Source organism: Lissotriton vulgaris, chromosome 10 (assembly GCF_964263255.1).
Source record: "Lissotriton vulgaris chromosome 10, aLisVul1.2, whole genome shotgun sequence".
Lineage (NCBI taxonomy): Eukaryota > Metazoa > Chordata > Amphibia > Caudata > Salamandridae > Lissotriton > Lissotriton vulgaris.
Window position 1 is genome coordinate 557,684,263 of NC_141698.1, and position 14,579 is coordinate 557,698,841.

Consider the following 14,579-nt stretch of genomic DNA (forward strand, 5'->3'; position numbering starts at 1 on the left):
CGGTATTACCAGTAATTCGGTGGCGCTAACATCCCAATACCTGGAAAGTATGATAACACACATATCATCTGGAAATCTTGGGCCATTCGCAGCATGTTGTTGCCGGTTTACAGACTCTTTTAGTTCACACATTCCACTTACCTGCCTTAAGCATGAACAGGTTCTGAGTAATTTTCTGTCTTGGGAGATTGGCTCGTGGCCAGAAAACATCTCGCAAAATGTATGCAATGTCTCTTTGCCTGAAAAAGTCACCCGAGAAGGCGGTAAAGCACTTTATGTGCTACAACTGTAATTTCACACAATTTTGTGGGGGGAAACAGTTTCACGCACGCCTAGCTCACCTTAACCCTTTCCTTGCTGCAGTCAGCGATTGGCCGACGGCAACACTACCTCCCCAGTGCTGCCGTCGGCCCCGCCCGCGCATGGGAACGCCCACACCGCGGCGGAATTACGCATTTTTTTTTCAGGATTGGAACATAAAGGTCTTAATATAGCCAAGCATTATCTCTCTGAACCAGTGCTTTAAATGGGCCGGTACTCACCGGTACTGAGTACCGGCACTTCCTAAATTTATCACTTTGAGTACCGGCACTTCTCTACTGCCCGAGGAGAGTACCGGTACTCATGAAAAGGTCTGCTCGTGGCTGTGCTGGTGAGCCGGAGTGGGACATGTCACTGGCATCCGAGTCACAGCTTCTGCAGCCCCCTCCCGCCCATCAGAGCCCCAGCTGAGCTATTCAGCAGGGCTCTTTTACATAATGTCCGGTGCTCGCCGTCATGCTGTGCTTACAGAGCTGGGTGGAGATTCATTTTACCTGCTAGTGTGCGCGTGTGTGATTTTCAAAGCGCAGCACTTCAGGTAGTGAAAAGTGAAAAGTAAGTGCAGGGTAACACTTTGAACATAAGAAATGTTATCAGACAAAAGGGTGGCGGAATTTCACACGTCCTTTCTCTTGATCTGAGGGTTAATGCCCAGACAATGCGATCGAAGAGGCCCCTGGAGCGTGTTTTCTGCACGGAGGCGCCCACCTTCCTAACAAAATGCCTCAAGGTCTGTTTTTTATATGCCCAGGCTGTGGCAGGATGTTGCCTTGCCTTTCCTGCCTGCCAGCCGGCCCCAGTGCACCATGAAATTCCCCTGCTGCATGGAGCCGGTGTTCGAGAATCCATCACCTGCACACCTCCTCCTGACCTCTGCCCAGGCTCACCACGCCATTGTGAGACTCCTGGTGGGAGCAGAGGGCACAGGCAGAGACACTGCAGCAGGGCTCGCTGTCTGACTCCCGGAAGAAGAGACAGGCTAGAGATCCACGCGGTGCCAGGCCAGCAGCTCCTCGTGGATGTAGAAATCTTTTGTGTGTCTGCTTATGTTTGTCTGCTTGCCTGAATTTGTAAGCCTGTTTTTTTAAAGAAAAAAGTGAGAGAGAAAGAATCAAGAAACTCTCAGGAGGTATTTGAAAGAAAATGGGTGGTCCTTTGTGTGCACATGTCTGCTCGGCGACAAAGGTTCATAAATAACGTAGTAGGGGGGTTGGTGAGTGAGTGAGTGGATGGGTGGATGAGTGAGCCAGGGTGGATGCGCAGATGAATGGATGGATGAGTGAATGGATGGGTGAAAGAGGGTGGATGATTGGATATAAGGGCTGATGGTGGGTGGATGAATGAAAGGTAGAGAGGATGGATGAAAGGGTGGATGATGGATGAGTGAAAGGAGGGATTGAGTGAAAGGGTGGATGGAATGAATGGAATGAAAGGGCGGATGGTATTAAGGAGTGAAAGGGTTGATGGATAGATGAGCGAAAGGATTGATGGATGAGTGAAAAGGTGGATAAAGAGATGGATGAGTGAAAAGATTAATGGACAGGTTTAAGGAGGGATGGATAGGTTTGGATATGGAGGGTGGACAGACGGAATGGTGAAAATCAACTGAATGATGGATGAAAAACTGAATAGACAACAGAATGTAAATAATAAATGGTGAACATCAGCAGGTAAATGGTTGGATGAAAGGATGAATGGATAGATCGATGGAAGAGACAAGAGATATCTTCTGGGGAGGGTCATGATGATTTGCTTGGTGCCATAAGAGCTTTGGTTCGAAGTTGGGATATTTTCAGTTTCTTCCCACTCACTTGCTCAAAAATATATAGTATTGTGCTAAACAACAGCAACTTAACAGTATGGCATTAAGAAGGTGCAACTATTGCTAAAAAAAGGAAATATTAACATATTATTGCATTTCTCTTTCATTTTGTGTAATGAGTTAACTTGCTTTGTTTATATAAACACATTTATCATGTGTTTTGGTGTGTGCTGCAGCTATTATAGAAGTCGTTAAGTATCATCATGTCCTGCCTTGAGCCCCGCCCCTAGCCCCGCCCACTCACTACACCTCTTGCGCATTTTAATGAGTACCTGCACTTATTTTTTCCCATTTAAAGCACTACTCTGAACTACAATAAGCAGTTCTGCTGGTTAAACTGTTTATCTGCCAGTTCCTTCAAACCGTGAACCCATTAAATTAAGATTTAAGCAAAGGCCGGTCACGATAGATCAAAATTCCTGCTTCTATATTTAAACTTGCCAGGAATGCGAAGATGGTATGGGGCTTCCCCATCAAGACCAAAAGTTGAAACAAAAACTATTTTGTCTCGAGCACTGAAAGAGTGTTGCAAAAAAAGATGAGCCCGTGTGACTTTAGAATGTCTGAGTATCCTGGCGTCACCGGCTGCGTAAACTGTGACGTTGTGGAGTGGGGGTGCTGACGAAGGACTTCAGTTTTTTGTATTCTATAAACTGCAGCAATTTGGGATTTTCGTTGAAAATGCACATAGCTAGACAGATGCTTATCACCACGTCAGAAAGTAGTCGCATAATTGATAGAGGCATGATTCAGTCATATGAGTCTCTGTCGAAAGCTCTGCCAACAAGTGTGGCTGCGGAACAAGAACGGGCCTTGTTTGTGCGCAGTCCTGTGACCGAGGCTAACCTAATTTATTTTAATGTCATTCTCTGTATAGTGTCAAAACTCACGAATAGGGCTACATTAGTTAGAGTGAACTACAAAGAACTAACTATTCGAATTATGAACTAGAGGGTCACGGCAGATAACTGATTCTTCATTTAAAAAAAAAAACACATTTTTTAACGGAAATATTGCTGAAGTGAGAACGGAGCATATGACGGGTGAGGTGGCTTCGTTAATTGGTAACTAGCGGTTTGACGGAATCTTGCGGAAGTGAAGAAAGGCTCTGTAAGGTTTTCTTAAATCTGTTTTTTTTATTTTTAAATAAACCTTTGTTTTCCAGTGTTGGGGCGAAGTTGCTGTACCTGTTAAAGGCCTTCACCTAACATTCTGGTACTCACACCAACATGTTCAGATGAAGGTTGGGGACAATTTCTTCAGTTGCTAATTAAAAAAACAAACAAAAAAAAAAACGAGGTGAAGCCGCAGTCTTGTTGAGACCCATTTGCGTGAATAACCATATTTGGGAGTCTGGCAGGTATGATCAAAGATGAATTGCGGGTGGGCTTTGAATGTCAGTCATGGAGGGGAGTTGAACTGACTACCAAGGGTGATTGTTCCCTGTCTAGATCACCCATTTGTCATCTACATCAGTGCTGCGCTTACAGACAGGGCATTGGGTCATGCATAACAAAAACATTCAGCTGGGGTTACTGTGAATAGGGGATATTTTCACCTGTGAGTTCTGAGTGACATCATAGACAACTCTAGCTTTGCTCTTATTTTTTTTTTTTTTACGTCATTATTTTCAAAACAAAAAGATAAACCACGATTAGGCAAGAATGCAACAGTAGTGAAAGTTGCTTTCAAAACTTCAGGGGTTAGTCAGTAGGGGTTCACTGGATCGGGCTAATTTTCGTATTTACTGGTATTTTACTATTTATATTGAGAAGTAGGAGTGTTGCGTAACATAATTGAGAAGTAGGAGTGTTGCGTAACATAATTGAGAAGTAGGAGTGTTGCGTAACATAATTGGGTAATTCTAAAGTAGCGTTTTCTCAATGTACGGTCCCCTTGGATTGCTGTCATTCGTCCCTCCTCCATTTAACCATTCATTCCTATCTTGGCATTACAGGTTATGCACTGGGCCACCAGTGTGTTTCCAGAATGTAAGCATATCTTCTGAGGGCGTCAAATGTTGTCCGGCCCTAACGCTCAAATTTTAGCTTCCAAACTGATCATTACCTACTGCACCATGCTGTATAGCCACCTTCTTTTCCAAGAATATTTAGAAAATTCCACTTTGCCACAATATTTGAAGATGGTCAGCACCATCTGTATGAGCACTTTGAAGATGGAAAGGGCTTTATAGTTTGTTACACCACAGGATTGTATTAATTCCTGTGCATATATTTAAAACGGATGAGGTGAAATTGGGCACTGCTTATGGCCCTTTCAGTTTTAGAGTTTTATCCCAGTAATCATCTTGGAGTGGTGCTTTGCAGGACCAATCCCTTTTAGTCATGATCTCTAGTTTCCGTTTAAGGGTGTCATTATGCTTTGTACAAAGAGTGCTATGGACAGACTCCCTCGGAGTTTAATATGGGGCTGGTTTCTGGTTTCCTAACTGGAAACTCCTCCCATGTACTGTGCGCTACACTATATAATCTGGTTTACAGCAGAAAGTGAACTGCCTCTAGACCCGCGAGTACCTTTGCCCCTTCGAAAGACTGTAAATTCCCCTTCATATGTGCCTCCTATCTGTACATTGTCCATATTCATACATCAAGCCTTCCGGGCCATCAAAACTGTCTGCAGAAGTCCAGCTGACCCCATTATGAGGCCTGGCATTGTCCTTATAATTAATAAAAATGCTCAGTCCCACACATTCGTATCACATGAGAGACCAAGAGACCCTATGTTCTACTTCCTTTGGATCAAGAAACATTTATTTAAGGTATAGAGTGCTGTGTCAATCCTAGAATAGTCTGGATTTTTCTCCATTTTTTGCAGATCTCCACTGTGGTATGTACTATAAGCGCGATGCCAGGTAATGGCACTCCAGGTCCGTCACACCCAGTCCTCCACTGCTGTATTGTAGTTTAAGAGTACTTAATTTAACTCTAGTGCAGGTTCCGGTCTAGACAAGAGAAACCAATGTATTATCCAGTTCCTGCAGGTCTCTCTAAGGTATTAAACAAAACATACCCTATAAAGAATTTGAGAAATGGTATAAACTTCTTCGGGGACACTCTAATATCAAGGAAAAAGGTCATTTCTTTCAGGACAGTAATGATGTATGTTTGCACATAATTCCCAAGTATATTAATCTTAATACAATAATTATTATTAACTCTTATGTTACTAGTTTACCAAACTCCTGTTATTGATGTCACCATATTCTTCATTTTCACATAGGAAAGCGCCTTCAAATATGTGAGTTCAGCATTCCTGCCATTAATAGACTAAATATTTGTTCCATGCATAATAAGAATCTGGTCCACATATAGGGTACACATGACCCCTGACCTGCCTCTTAGTTCACTAATAGCATTGCCATGAGGGCGGGGGCAAGAATGTTCCTCTGTGCATGTTTAAAAACTCACTTTTAATAAATATATTACTAAAACATGAGGTGGTAGTGCTCGGTCATTTACAGGTAGAACATTTATCATTGAAATGCCAAAAACATTGCCACTAACCTGCAGTTTAACTTTAAAAAAAAACTATATAGAGTTTAAACCGTAATATTTGGAAATTCGGTTTCCACAAACATATTTATTATTTGCACATCACCTAGTAAAGTGTTCTAATATTGTTTTCGTCTAATAAAATATTTTTCAGCACACCGAATTAAAAAATAAGGGCTTTCATAACTACAGAAATGTATTATGATTTTTTTGTACAGTGCGCTTTTTAGCTATTTAAATGTGTTTTAGAATAAAACATGACATCATACAGCCTTTAATTTCACACTTTTTCTACAGCACATTTGTCAGACAGTTTACCCTTTACAAAAAGCTGGAACTCTGCATTCAAAAGAAAGAAAAGTAATTGTAGTTGTAAACTGACTTTTGACCTCTGTCTCTGAACACAGAATAAATGTGACAAGATAAAGACGAGATTTAAAGGCATCTTTATTGCTCCATAACTTTGTGAGTGACCAGAATACTTGTTGTTTGTCAGCTCCCCAGAAGGGACGAGTAGCCCATAAAAGTGGGTAAGTTGATTTTTTGAGGCCTGTAGTAGCACTTACTGCCTGCTCCTCTGTGGTTGTACTGATGCTCCCGGTGTTTGCCTCTGTTATCAGTGGTGGTACTGTCAATGATGCCTGCCTATCCTCACCTCTCTGGTGGTGACTAGTATTTCTGGCATTTTCTGATGGTATCAACCTATCTCTGGTGGTGATTTGTCCTCTTTGCACTCACAATTTTTGGTCCTCTACACAAGATTGTAGTGGCAGAGGTGGTGGATGGCTGCTCTGATTTGGAGGGGCCTAGTGTTTTCAGGGTGTCTGTCTCCCCTTTCTCTGGTGTTGACTTGTGGTGCTGACAATGATGGGCTCTGTACCTTCTATGTCTAGTTGTACTGGCAAAACACATCATGCGAAGGGAGTAAATGCATACTCTTACCTAGGTCAAATATATTTAACAGTTCCTTATATATCTTCGTAGCAGCTGCTATAAACTTGGGTCGCCTCCAAATAAGGGCCTATTAATCTAATTTTAGAAAATTGAACCTACTGCATGACTGATCTGAAAGTTTGTGGGAGAATACATTTGACTATCTGGGGTACAAGATGGATGAGTGGATATCGGCTTGAAACTCAGCAGGTACAAAACTGAAGTTACTGCTCTAGAGCCTCGTCCACCTGTTCAACTCACCACAGCTCTCACCCAACCCCATAGAGTTATTCAGACACATACACGAGTTTGCTTCAGATCTGAGGGATTTGGGTACTCTTTGGGATTCCGGTGTCAGAATTAAGTTTCTGATGTCAACATGGCGAAGAACACATTTTCCAAGTTAAAGGCAGCTTCGTTGGACCCTCTCATATATGTTGCAGAGAATATATGTCTGAGGTTTATGTTGCACAAATCTAGTTGTACAGGAACTTGAACACCGTAAAGGTGGAAGATTTTGCAACATGTGAGGTGGGGTGTGCAGTGTGCAGGAACAGAGTACAAAGGGAAGAAGTGGGGGATACTGTATATGAAAGTAATGGGTGCTGTATGAGAATCTGGGTTGGGGCTGCCGATGTGGTGGCAAGAGGTTGTGGGTATTACTGATGGATATGGGAGGCCAGAGTGCAGTATATTTGGAGGGGAAGTTAGATTGAAAAGGGATAAGCATGCAAGGGAAAAGAAGAAGTGGTTGGTAGACCACCGGAGATGAAGTTGGGGTTGGGGCGGGTCTCTCAGGAGAAGTCTGGAAGTTGGGTACTTACACTTTGACGAAGTGTTATTTGGAGAGATTAGTCTTCATTTCTTTCTGGAAGTGCAGAAGGGATTGGAAATGGCACACCTGGATCAGTATGCAGTTCATACATACTTTTCGACAGCTGAAATCTCAGCATATTTAATTGTTTTGCATATTCTGGTCTCCTCAATGGGGATGCTTCTGCTGTGCATTAAAACGTGCATCGAGGACATAATCTTGGTTACGGGAGAATTTTCAGTTCCTGACTCAATCATGCAAATTACACTGGCCTGAGCCACTCCCATGTTAAACGCAGTGTTGACGGGAATGAAAAATGTGGCATGGTATCTGGTCTCTAGAAAGAGTTCACACTGGCACCGGGTTGACACAGCCATGAGTTTAGAACTTTTTGCATCACTTTAAAATGCTGCTTAAGGTGACTGGTGGAATGGTTGTCAAATTCTTCGCTGCTGGCGCTCTCTCGCGCTGCATTCCAATCAGTTGTGTTTTTTTTGTGCCCATTTTTAGTCCTAGACCCCAGCCATATTCAAATCAGGCTTGCTCTTGTTCCTGTGTGAATGCGTCGAAGCCCAGCTGCAAGGCTGGGAGCAGAGGGTTTGGGTCTTTGCCCCTCATCTATGCTCCGAGTTGCTTCTGAAGATCAGAAAATGCCCTCACTGATGCCGTTGTCTTTTACTGCTGGTGCTGCTGTGCCTATTCTGCCATCCGGCTGGTTTCTCCTGCGTAGGTGTGTGGTTTCGTGTGCTGTTCATGGTTTCCTTTACGAGCACTAGTCTCCGAGGCTGACATAGACTTGTCTTCGTCTCCAACGAGACGACCGCAGTGGCTGCATGTCTGCTTTATTTACAGCTCCATTACAGTAACACTGTAAAAAGAACCCAGTTTAATAATGCGAGTGGCCTGTGTACTACAGGGTTTGATCAAAGGTGCTCCGTGAAATTACAGCGACTGACTATTGTAAAGCTTTATTTCACCCCAACCCCCTCTGTCTCAAATGTGGTTAGAACCGGATCATGAATTTTGGCATTTAATTAAACGAAAACCGATTCACCTTTTCCTCAGAAATTGTATATTCCTCGGTTTGGATGTCAGGCATATTTTTCAAACACAATGATTTGCTGTTGTGCAATGAAACTAATATTGTTTAGTAGAATCTGTAGATCAGTTACTAGCCCCAGGTGGGATGCTGAAGCGCTTGCCCACAGGTGGAGTATGCTACACCCCACAGTGTGTGTGGTTGGGAGAGTTATCGAAGTATTGAGCCTATTTGGGAGGTGTTTCCATGAGTGTGTGATGAGTGCTGAGGAGCAGTTATCGTGTTGCGGACGCTGTGCTCATCAGTAAGGTGAGTGAAAAGTGTGTGAGGGATGTACAAGCGATTTCTGTTTTGAGATCTGCTGCAGCATTGGTTACCTCTGCAGTGTCTTTTTCGTTATTTTCCGTATTGGTTGCTGCATTGTCAACCACACTGCTACTGAACAGGTATTAGGAGAAGGTAAGAGGGTCAAAGAATAGCTCAGATAGACTCTGGTACAGTCTTCCTTTGGAATGATCATGGTAGGGAGATAAGATAAGGTCAAAGTAGATAGCTAGTTGGTCAGGCAGTGTCAGACTAAGTTAGTCATCATTGTTTGGCAGATCTTTCCATGGCATGCCGCCTTTGTTTTAGCAAAAGCAATTTGATGTGGACCAGTGCAACTTTTGATTTTGGCATTTAATGGCACTTGCTCAATTCATGGCAAATGTTGCATTAGATACTTACTTTAAACGTCCTGCTTCCTTCAGCCATTGTCTTAATTCAGTTTGTCAACGAGGGAGGCAAGATGGCCGCTGACAGTCTGTCGGGGTGAGGACGCGCTTCCTACCTGCTCCCTTGCTCAGGATTTCATTGAAAGGAGTAATGCCAAAAAGAAAGGAGAAGAAAGGAGAAGAAGGGATTGAAAAGCGATAATTGATAGCGCCTTACCGTCTTAAAGGGCTCTGCTCAGCGGTTTTTTTCATGCTACGAGGTGTTACGAGGCTGAAGAGTGAGGAGCGATTGATGTGATTGATGTGGCAAATGTTGCATTAGATACTTACTTTAAACGTCCTGCTTCCTTCAGCCATTGTCTTAATTCAGTTTGTCAAATCTTGAATTAGTGCGGAGGAGTATTTTAGTCTCACCTTTCTGTTGGCTGTTTCCTTGCACGCCCTTCGGATGCATGAGGGACTATTTTTCATTTCAAATGACCGTTCTCTCACTTTTAAATTATTATGTTATCCACGCATTGTATACACACAGTGACATTTTTAAATGCATTTAGTTTTGTAGCATGCATTTTTTTATTGCTTTCATCAGCACTTGAGCAGGAGAGTCAAACCTATTTGCTTTGTCAGTGCTTGTGTGTGTGTGCATCTATACTACTATTATAAAGAGAGGACTGTGTCCTTTGAGCCAGGTAAACTCGAAAAATACACCACCAATCAAAACACCCAAGACATCTTTGAAAACCTCAGGGCAAGCGGAAGGACATAGGCTATTAAAAATAAAAAATATACGTTATTTAAAAAATGTAGAAATAAAAATAAAGTAGTCCCTTGCAAGTAGCGCCGGCCGCGACGTCTGCGTGATGACCTCATTTGCGCTCCCAACACTTCCTGAATTGGCGGCGAAGATCGCGACCTGCTGGGAGGACTGCCGCAGCCCTGCTTGGTGCTGGGCGAAATGGCGTCCTGTGTGGGCGGGGCGCCTGGATCGGGACCGGCGGCTGAGGTAAGGATGAGGCTCTCCGGGACACGGGTGGGAGGGGGCCGGGCCGTGAGGGGGCTGGGCTGGGCTGGGCCGGGCCAGGAGGGGGCCGGGCCAGGCTGGGGCGGGAGGGGGAAGGTGGTGGGAGGTTGGGCGCAGGCTCACAGACAATGTCGTGGCGGGCGGGGCCGGGGCAGGCTGCACGCAAGTTTCAAATGCTGCTCCAACCCCTTTCTGCCCCAGGCAACGCTGGGGCGGGCTGCTAATATCTATACTACTATTATAAAGGAAGAACTTTGAGGCGGGTAAACTCGGGAACCACAGCGCCAATCCACACACCCGATACATCGTTGTAATCCTCCGGGTGTGCAGATGGACATAGGCTATATAAATTAAAAATAAATACGTTATTTTAAAAATATAGGTTAAGAAAAAAAGTAGTCCCTTCAAAGTAGCGCCGGCCGCGACGTGCGTGCTTACATCAGGAGCGGCGTACACGAGCACAGGGAGGAGCGGCGGATATCAGCGCAGGGAGGAGCGGCGGAGATCAGCGCGGGGAGGAGCAGTGACGAGGAGCGGCGGAGATCAGCGCGGGGAGGAGCAGTGACGAGTGGAGGAGCAGCGGACATGAGCAGGGAACAGGCGGTGAGGATCGGCGGGTAGGCAGTGAGGAGCGGCGGCGGGGAGGAGCGGTGAGCTGCGGATGAGGTAGGGCGTCAAGTAAGTAGTGAGCAAAGCAAACGTGAGGGAGGAGCAGCGGCGGAGAGGAGCGGTGAGCGTGCCACAGGTACCAAACAGAAAAAGAAACGTGTGCAGGTTACAAAAGCATACAAAGTGGAGCGGTCAGCTGAAAGCTAAAATGACAATCAGGGAGAACCTGCGAAATGGGGCATTACAGAAGGAAAAAGTGACGTGGGCAGTGACGTGGGCAGCTTACAAATGCGTACATAGTAAACATAGAGGCATAATACTGCACAACGTCAGGGGGGGCTGGGGCCCTCAGCCATGATTGCTCCCAGACAACGTCGGGACGGGCTGCATATATATATATATATATATATATATATATATATATATATATATATATATATATATATATATATATATATATACACAAAAAAAGGAGAGCACTCTGGGTAGTTCTCAGGTTTAGGTGGAAAGCAGCTCCTGTTAGAGCACTCTCAACACCAGCAACACTCTAGATCTGCTCACCTTCTGTTGGCTGTTTCCTTGCAAGCCTATCGAATGCATGAGGGACTATTTTTCAGTTCAAATGACCTTTCTCTCACTTTTAAATTATTATCTTATCCACTCATTGTATACACACAGTGACATTTTTAAATGTATTTAGTTTTGTAGCATGCATTTTGTATTGCTTTCATCCGCACTTGAGCAGGAAAGTCAAACCTATTTGCTTTGTCAGTGCTTGTATATGTAACTAAATATATATATATATTAGTTTCTCATATCAATCAAAACGCCTTATTTCGATTATTTAAAACCATAATATATCATACATAAAACATATAATCCATTCCACCAATCAAAATGTAAAAACGTGCTAATTTTTATTTTAATATGACCTTTAAAAAGCGTTAGCTAATAACATGAATTTGCTAAATATAGTAAAACTAGGTCAAAACACTAGAATGAATGCATAAGTCCCACGATCTCACCAGTGGTTTCATTTACATCTTTTGCTGTAAGATAATACTTTAAAGCATCCAAGTATTTGTAAGGAGACACAGACAAGACGCAACCCTATGACAGAATTCCACTGTTTTGCTGTTAGGTGCTAAGAAGGTGGTCCTATACAGTCCCCTCTTTAATGTGCTTTCTCCTAAAGCACCAAACACGATGAAAGAACTTTGCAAACAGTGGATTCACACATATCTGTCTTCAAGATTCTTAGGGCCTCTGCATATTTCAATACTCCCATCAGCTGTCAGATCGGTATTATCCACTGTCAACAAGCGATTTTGTAGGCTGTGCAAAAGATTATTAGGTGTACTGTTGTTTCAACTGTAGTGTTGCAGACAGGACAAATATTAGATCGAACGTCTGCATTCTGCCACCTCAAAAAAACTCGTTTACCAGCAGAACGCCCATTCAAAACGTGACATGCAGTTGCCTGGCTGTTGGGAGAGTGATATAATCGAAGTAGCTTTCATAAAATCTAGTACATTTGATATCCAATAAAGCTACAGATAAGGAGCCCGGTCTAGGGCTAGTCGCCTGGTTCTCTGAACCATATTTCCAATATGCTCCTTCCAGCTATTCCTTTTGTTACTGAGGCCGATTTCCATTCATTACCTCAGTAGATTCCCATAACCAAGGCATGAGAGCATTGTATATACATTATTGATATAATGCATCTTATTGTGCCTATCGAGGGCCAGGATCTCTTCCAGAGCTATACGGTATGACTCTAATTCTTGTGTATATCGAAGTCAATGCTGGTACAACAAAACTCTCAAGTTGGCCTTTGCAGAGATTGGTTTAATTTCCAAGTCTAAATACAGTGCGGGCAATGGGGTACTCGGGGAGCGCAAAAATGTATTCTCACGAGTGGTTAGATCACCTAACTGTGATGTGCCCCACAGTTCAGCACCATTTAATGTTCCACCTAGAGCTTTAACATTGTAGATATACAAGGCTGGAGATACTGCTTTGGATGGTGTTGATGTAAAGACTTTCAATGTGACAGAGCTTTCACTGAAGTCTAAATCGTCTGATACTAATGCGTTGACCACAACATTCTGTCCATTAATTGGATACCCAAAAATGTAAAGTCCCTTTCCAGGCATTCCCCTGCCATATACATACTCCCCTGAATGATCTATGTGGGGTTATAACTCTATATTTTGTTTTTGATGGATTTAACTCCAATCCTCGTTCCATACAAACTTCAACAAAACTAATAATTAGGGTTTGCATCCTTTAGGGGTTCAAAGATCAGCAGAGTATCATCTGCAAATATTAATGCAGGTACGTTGATGCCTGCCAAAATTGGAGAATCATTTCCGCAAGCATCAAGGTGTGTGTTTTAATTATTAAGATATAGAGTAAAAGGTGTTGGGGCTAGGACACATCGCTGTCTCACTCCTTTCTCAACTGGGATATATTCTCTCAATTCTTCCTGATTTACCCTGTGCATTCTCACTATGCAAGAGAATTAGTATTGACAGGATACTGTAAGAGACCCCCACCTTCTCCGGGACTGTCCAAAGTTTTCCCCTGGGCACCAAGTCAAAAGTGGATTTGGGGTCAGCAAAGGCAACAGAGAGTTGGCCCTTATTTATAACTACAGCTTTCCAATACACCGTACACAGTGGCGGTTTCTCCGTGGGGGCGTTTGGGCGCCGCCCCCCCTGCTTTCTTGCCGTGCGAGAAGGCAGAACAAATGCTAGTTATTATATTATATAACTACCATTGTTTCTGTTTCTGCCTTCTCGCAAGGCAGGAAAGGAGAACTTCCGTGTTTACAGTACTCGAGGGCAGGGGGAGTGGCTTGGGGGAGTGGCTTGCCCACTGTTGCTAATACTGACTGTTTGGGCAGCCGGAGGCCGCCCAAACAGACAGTATTTACAACAGTGGGAAAGCCACTCCCCCAAGCCACTCCCCCTGCCCTCGAGTAACTCTCCCTTTTCTCTCTGTATGCTGCAGCAGCAGCATACAGAGAGAAAATGACGTAGGTGGGGCAGCCGGCCGCACCAATTAAAAACGAGGCAGTGGAGAGGGAGGCTGCCTGCTGCGCCGCCTTCCTGATGACGTGCTTCAGGACAGGACTTGAAAGTGAGGACGGCGGGAATCGGGACGGCCGACGGAGTCTCTGGACAGTAAGTAAGTTTATACTATTCTGTTCCCAAATTAACTTTTTTTGCCACTTTGAATGTAATTGAATAGCGTTTTTTTCCCCATTTCCTGCCTTATTTTCTATCGCTTGGCGTTGCTGAAATGAAAAAAAAAGCGCGTGATACTGTGTAAAAACCCATTCTTTATTTATTTGCTGCCTTTCCTAATTGAAGTGGAACACTGCGGGCCTCTCGTCTCAGTCGCTTCTTGTTGGCCCGTGGGAAAACTAGTTGATGCCTCGTAAAAAAGTGTAGCCTGCTCCCTTTATTACACACATGTTGAACAGAGAATTTGAGACATTTCCCAAGGAACCATTGGATTTACCTATCCTGTCAAAGAGAGAGAACACTTACTGATCAGTTTTGGGGTGCTGGATCCCTAATTTTTGGCTGATTTTGAGTTCGTTATTAATCAGTCACAGTAGAAGCGAGTGCAGCATTTGACCCTTTCAAGACCTGTATTGTGTGACTTTGTCATTCATTCTACTGAATGCGTAGCATTAATGCTTTGATGCAGCATGGACGAAACGAAAGGGAAAGACGAAGAACAGGTGAGAGACGGAGTAGGAGGCAGGGTGAGGGAGAGAGAAAG

At 43.8% G+C, this 14,579-nt stretch overlaps 1 protein-coding gene across 2 annotated transcripts in view; it reads left to right on the forward strand.

Moving 5' to 3' along the window:
- Nucleotides 1-14,579, forward strand: part of LITAF (lipopolysaccharide induced TNF factor) — a 145,043-nt gene that overhangs the window by 42,865 nt on the left and 87,599 nt on the right. The window lies entirely within an intron of this gene.